This window comes from Wolffia australiana, chromosome 16, assembly GCF_029677425.1.
Source record: "Wolffia australiana isolate 7733 chromosome 16, ASM2967742v1".
Classification (NCBI taxonomy): Eukaryota; Viridiplantae; Streptophyta; class Magnoliopsida; order Alismatales; family Araceae; genus Wolffia; species Wolffia australiana.
The window spans coordinates 12,730,660-12,736,725 of record NC_135850.1 but is presented as its reverse complement, the minus strand read 5'-3'; the positions used below and the strand labels follow the sequence as shown (position 1 = coordinate 12,736,725).

General features: G+C 45.3%; 1 long non-coding RNA gene across 1 annotated transcript; it reads left to right on the top strand.

The window, feature by feature from the left end:
* The first annotated feature begins 2,375 nt into the window (after nt 1–2,375).
* LOC144713866 (uncharacterized) lies at nt 2,376–3,981 on the top strand. Its single transcript, XR_013584176.1, has 3 exons — nt 2,376–3,091; nt 3,244–3,369; nt 3,630–3,981. It is a non-coding gene; the product is annotated as an uncharacterized LOC144713866 (long non-coding RNA).
* Nucleotides 3,982–6,066: the final 2,085 nt, after the last annotated feature.

The window sequence follows — 6,066 nt, the reverse complement described above, 5'->3', positions numbered from 1 at the left end:
TATCTGTAGTAAATAGACTGAACTATAATCATTTTCAAGTTAGATTGAGTTTGACTTCACTGACGTGGGACTGCAACAAAAGCCTCATTTCATTCACTTCGAAGGAATGCATACAGGGGCACGAGGACATACAACATGGCGCGAGAAGACAGACAACTTATAGTTTAGCTAAAGAAAACTGCTGACAGTTGAACTAAAGAAAACACAACTTAAAGGATTGCTTTAACGCTGAATTGACATTAGATGGTGAAGTCAATTCCAACTAAGATAAGTCCATCCATTAGTCAACATTAGCAAGAAACTATGATAGTCATGAACACGCCCAGGAATCCTAAGTAGGAACAGCCAGCGATTTTACAGTGTGAGCATTTTACTGATCATTTCTATCTGAGCGTCCGTCAACTCGCTTGCGCAAAGCAACTCTGAGAGGCGTTGACTTAAATCATCGGCTTCCCTCTGCAGACGTCGGATGTGCTCACAAGCTTCACGAATGACACGAGATGGTCGCATCTGTAGGAACAGAGAAGTGAAAAAACATCAATTATAACCAGTTAAAGTTTAGATACTTTGAGTTGAAACAATAATGACATTCGCAAACCTTGTCAGTGCTCTCCGTCCGGTTCACAGGGAGCACATTCTTCAGTCGGGCCACGAGCTCAACCAAATTATCGTTGGCTGTTCTCCCCGAACCAACTTGACTGCTTTGAGATCTCCCATTTGCCATCTCTCTCCTTTTTTTTCAAAGGACTGCCAGCTGAGGACGGGGTTGGTGTTCTATCAAGGATGCTCCTTTGCAAGGTTTAAATACTAAACTTTGTGGTAGAGGGATGTGAGAGGCACATGGATAGGCCATACCGTGTTCACTGGTTGTAGAAGGATGGAGAACGAGTATCCGGATGGGACGCGCAGGCCATGTTCAGAGCAATTAATAGGTTGAAATTTGCATACACGTAGGTGAACTGTAGTTGGTCCCTGGCGCCGCCCCTGAAATCGTCAGCTACTTCGGAGTGGCGGCGTCGCCAGGCAAACAGGACTACCACTTCTTTTTCTTGATGAATGGGTTGAAATCAAGAATGAGGATACCATTATTAGGCTGAGTACAAGGAACTTCTCTCTCAAACATACGTTCCACTGTGTTATGGGGAGACCTCGGGCTTTTGAGTAATCTGAACTTTAGATACGGAGAGTTTGTCGAAGGAAATTGCGGTGGAATAACATCGTAAAGGGCTAGTAATAACCCTTTCGGGTAAAAATAAGTAAACAATAATTAAATGCGGTGTTTGTGAGTTACAGTGGTAGAGTATGAGTGGGAATGCATGATGGAAAAAAAAAAGTTCAAATGGCTTAGCTCCAAACAAAATTTGTCTCTTAAATATCTTAGTTTTTCTTACCGTCCCACGACTGTCGTAGCTAGAGTCAGAGACAGGAACAAGGGTGGCAGTAACATCATACACTTGAGGATAGTATCTATCACATTTTTCTTCGCCTAAGGGAATGCACCCGGTTTCTTGTTGACTGAGTATGGAACTTCACAAAAAACAAGAGATAATTAGCACATGGGACATGTAGTTAATGCTTAATGATACGGGGACCAAGCTCGATACTCTCATCGGCACTAAGTTAATGGTCCTTGCCCTAGACGGAGCGCCCGCGAGCACGGGGAAGTATCTAACGTTCTACATTATTTTAGAACGTTATAATTCCCTCATCATTCTAGATGATACTACCCTCTTACTAAAAAAATGAACTAAACTCATGATTGGGGGCTCTAAAATCTAAGGTTGTCAGAGTATCGCTATGAGAATCTTGCCACACGTTTCATCAATTAGAGCCATGTGAAAGGGGCCCTCTTACATTATGTATACCCGCCTGCTGATAAAGTGAGAAACGTAATCGAATATTGCGTACTGTAAAAAATGGGTCGTGTAAATGAGACGGAAGCTTCGAAAATTAAAATAAAGACATAAAAAATCCAATGACTGTTGGAAGTGAATGTCACGGTGTGACCAAAGCTCGAGCAGTACTGACAGGACCGTGACCGTTGGTCCGGTTTGGGTTCACGGGGCAAATCGGAGCGAGGACCGGGCCTAATATTTTGTAATATTTTAGATACGGACAAATAAAACATCTTATCCACAAAAGAAAGGAGCTAGCGCTGTTGTCACAGGACCGTTCCCTCCCTATCCTCTATCCATGTCTTCCTTCGTCCTCCCTCTTCCTCTGTAGTATCTCTGCTTTTCGTTCACCCCCCCCCCCCCATTCTTAAATATTATGTTTCATATATTCCAAAATTCTATCTCCCTACCTTACCTTTTACAAGTGATTACATCGTGAGTTATAAAGCATAAACGATAGTTCACCAATACGAAACGACACATAAAATTTGCTGAAAAGGTATGCCTAAATCGGACTTCAATAACCCCCCTCACTCCCGTCCGCTCTCTAATTGTTCGATTCTATATTTCTCGCTTTTACCCCCCTTCTCTCTTGAATATTTTTATTCTGAATTTCTCGTTCTCATTCCTCCCTCTCCTGTTCTACTTCCTTCTCATATTTACTCTTTGTAATTCTATCTTCCTCTCTCTTTTACAATGTCTCTCTCATTTTCAGTCCCTGACTCTCTTGAATTCCATCTCCATCCCTCTTACTCTGTCCCTTCCCTAATTTTTTGATTCTACCATTATCCCAGTCCCTTTACCTCCATAGTTTCGATCGCACTCTCCTTACCCCCCACTTTTTTTTTTGGACGAGGAAGCTGATTTGGAGGAAATCTAAGTAGGCTTTGACAATTTGGACCGGGGACCGGTCGGATCGAACCCAACTGGGACCGAAGAAGACCAGATCGGAACTGGACCAAACATCAAGTAAGGTTTAGGTCCATGCCAAAAAACCAGACCGGACCGCACCCTGTCCCACGCATTCCCCATCCCCCTCTCCGTCGCCCTCCCCATCACCTGCCCCAAGCGCTCATCTCCGCTGCTTTGCGCGCACAACGCCTCTGCCACCCCCCTACGGGACCGGTCAGGGACCGACCAAGACCAGACCGGAAACGGACCGAACAGGGACTGAACAAGACTGTACCAAATTTCAGGTAAGGTTTAGGTCCATGCCAGAAAATGTGACTGGACTGGGACCGTTAAACACTAATTTAAAGACTAAAAATTATGAGATCATTTTTGCTACTCTTTTTTTTTTTTACCATTTCACCCTTTTAATCATGATATATTTCTTTTTTTCTTTCAGATTAAATATATCCAACACTGTCTCCCACTGAGCGCTCTCCAATCTAACCCCCTGTTGCGCGTGGTGTGACGACAAAGTGGAGTCAATGAGATCTAGGAAGGAGCATCTGACGCCATGGAGGGTGGGGTACGTACAATGTCATTCTTTGTAATAAACTTCATGGCCTCCAAAAGGGATTTCACAAATCGTTTGATAATTATGGATCTATCTTATAATTTTGAGGTTTTATCTCTTATCCTTTTTGGACTTTTTACTTCAATGTTTTCATTGACTAGTTAATCTTACCTCATTGAGGTCAGATCAAGCTTGGACCAATCTTTAGATTTAAGTTAAGATTATTCTTAAAATTGTGACTGAGATTGATACTGATATTCCAAATGTTTCAGTAACGTTTGATGGAGCGCAACAGCTTACTCCATCGGAGACGTCATCAGAGCCGCCATTGTTGTCATTGTCATCAAGCCTACAAACATGCCCCGACGTCAATGAAGACACCCAGGTTCAAGTTCCCCGGGTAAAGCACATCTGTAATTTTTGCGTTTTGATTTTGTCGGTAGGTGCTTCTTATCTTCGGTATTTTATCGCGTTCATGTGTCTGTGTTCATCGCATCCGTGTTTGTCATGTCATGTTTGTATCGTCATCAGTTGTGTCGTTTCCTGTTGTCGTCTTCGTGTTGTCAGACATGTGTAAAAATAGTTTAATTTTCCATTAAGGGGTTCCTATGTATAAGACCACCCCCCCTAGTAAGGGCACTCGAACCCTTCCTAAGGGCACCCTTGCTCTTACTAAGGGTCATCGTGCCGCCATATAAGGGGGCATGATGGTGCCCTAGCGTTTCCAGACCATAATGTAGTATTTAAGAATTTTTGTTCTCCTGCTGGTCTCAATGAAAAGAATGAGAGGAGAGGGAGGAAGAAGAAGATGAAGAAGTAGGAGGAGAGGAATGGGTAGAGAACGAGGGAGGGCTGAGGGGAACATTTTGCCCTGTAGGAGCTATTGTGTGCCGCTGACCCATCCTCGCACAGCCCACAGTTGCTTCACCCAATGTCGACGTACTGTGTGTCGACGAGGACTTCACCTCTCGATGGCACCACTCTTCCTAGTCTGGGCTTAGTGGACCCATGAGACCCCTTGTAGCGGTTGAGGGCTGACTTCGGGCACTTGTTGTACATGGGCCGGACTACCTTGCAACTGCGGATCACGGTGGGGACGTTCTTCTAGTGCACTGGTTAGTTGATGCATCGTCGAGTGACTTGTGCCCCGCTGCCAATGCAAGCGGGCTTCAAGTATGACCGATTGACCTGGCCATACTGCCTGCGTCTACGCAGGCATCTCCTCCTGTCCGCATTGTGCGCATCAACTAGGGGCTAGTGAGCATGTGAAACACTCACGATGGCCGACTCGAGACTTCTGGCACCTACTGCAGGAGTGTCCTCTGGCCGCCCTACAACCGCAGACCATCCCGCGGGTGTATTCCCACGTACGAGAGAGACCATTGATCCATTGTAGTGCGGCCGGTCTCCCGCTGCAAAGCATGTGCCCTTGGCTGATTGAGTTCCAGACACTATTTCTCTACAGCACGTCGACTCCCATCCTAGGCTCGCGGCATGCCACAAGCTCACAACCCTCCAAAGTTATCGACGCCGCCCGTGGTCGCCGCTGCGATTGGTGCCCGTGTCGTATTCTGGGCTTGCGCCATACCTTGACCACACTGTTTTCACATGCCCAATCGTGGTCTACTGCGCCCATGTCACCAATGCTACCCTAGTCATTGCAACCTCTCGTGCTTTTGCCATACCACACTATGCCACCCGGATGCCATTGACGTTTGCTCAACCATCGAGCCACCAGATATCGCACGCAATAGCTGTTTGTCGTCACTCGCGCCAAACCCCATCAGGTCACCCCTCTCGCACTTAGCCGTTTGCTTGAGCCGCACGCTGCTCCTCTACCTCTTCATCCTTCGCCTTCGCTCTCCAAATACTGATCGAGCACCACGCCGTCGTCGCCTATTGAGCTACACCATGCCTATATTCGACGCTACTACACCATTTCTACCTGCACCGTGATGGAAATATATGTGGCCAGCAAGCCAATCACACATTCCACATCTCGTTTCATGTTCACAAATACAACATATCCTTATAGTGCACATGTCATGCTTATAATGAAGTCCATGAATACATGATCAGACTTAGTGAACTATGATGAGATCGTAATACGGATATCACTAGTCTTTAAGCATGTGTTCTAAACATTCTTATTCCAAGGATACACGATAAGGACATCGAAGTATCCGGCTAGAATAGCACTATCTAGTCTCACTCATATGATGAATATGGTCCGTCCCGTAGCCATTAGTGTGGAGACATGAAGGATAGATAGTTGGTGCTCTTTAGAGGAAAGAGTTCACTAAATTGATTCGTACGAATCCCAAAATGGTATTATACCGAACTGTCAATCATGTTGATTTACGTCATGGTTGTGTAAGTGGTCCTTAGACCTGAGACACCAAAGACATCTTGTTGACGGATGGTTGTATTTTGGCTATGGCCAACGAGTCTCTAATCATGGGATTCTAAATGATCTTAGTTCGGGTGCATCATGAAATTCACGAAGACGATTGAGTGATCAAGATGGGATCATATACCCGCGGTATAAGAGGTGACATCTCAAGGAAGATGATGCGATGAAGTCCTTGGCCAAGGTAGTGAAATATGGGAGAAGAGTTCTCCAATGATTTCCGAATGCATCAGTACTAACTTGGATGACTGATTAGGGTTTGACAGTTGACCATTACCGTAGTCGTCCAAGGAGCGTTA